The sequence below is a fragment of the Tupaia chinensis genome, unplaced genomic scaffold, assembly GCF_000334495.1.
Source record: "Tupaia chinensis unplaced genomic scaffold, TupChi_1.0 Scaffold141372_1, whole genome shotgun sequence".
Classification (NCBI taxonomy): domain Eukaryota; kingdom Metazoa; phylum Chordata; class Mammalia; order Scandentia; family Tupaiidae; genus Tupaia; species Tupaia belangeri.
The window spans coordinates 498,987-499,865 of record NW_006201235.1 but is presented as its reverse complement, the minus strand read 5'-3'; positions in this window follow the sequence as shown (position 1 = coordinate 499,865).

The following is an 879-nucleotide window of genomic DNA, read 5'->3' as shown; positions in this document are numbered from 1 at the left end:
AAAAAAAAAAGAGAAGAGGATAGAGAAAGATAGCAAGTGAACAATAGAGGGGATGTTAGTGAGAAACAGATATGGTTTATTATCTGTTGAAGATGACGTGTATAGTATTCTCAACTGGACTGGTCTGGGAAGTATTTCATGATGGGTGAAGTCTTTTAACAAGCAAAATGAGAAATAGTGATTGACTGTTTTAAAAAATTATAATAATAATAATTATTGGGAAATGCATGGAAAAGACTTTGAATGATAAAGCGGGGAGATCGATGCCTCTGTATTGACTGACATGCATGGCATTCCCTTTTGAAAAAGCAATGGAAGTCAATGTAAAGTTATATGTAATCCAATGTAATATAAAGAAGATTATGATAATAATAATAAAAAAAAAGATCCCTAGTATTAGAAGTTATTTCCTTGCCTATAGAGTTCAAATTTATGTTTGGAAAAGTTTTGTTACCTAAAACTTATTAACTGAGGCAAAATTGTGTAACAGATTAACTACAAAATACCTCTTATTTTTAACCCAACTTGTTGAAGGGGTAGATTAAGACTGGAAAATTTGATTAACAGCACAAGATAATGTTATCCAAATTGAATAATTTATTGCAGGTCTGAGGCTTGCCTTGTTCTATAGTTAAGTAGATTTTACACTGTTTCCCTAAACAGCAGGTATCAACAGTTAAAGGAATTTAAGATTGACCTACCAATAATGCAATCATCTTGATATAAAACTTTTATTTAAATCTTACATAACTGAAGCTTTATAAAAAGCCAACATAGGGACCAGCAGTTAGCGTAATGGCTATGTCGCTGGACTCCCATGTAGTTGACCACAGTTCGAGTCTTGGACCCGGTGGCTTAAACTTCCAACGAGCGTGTGTG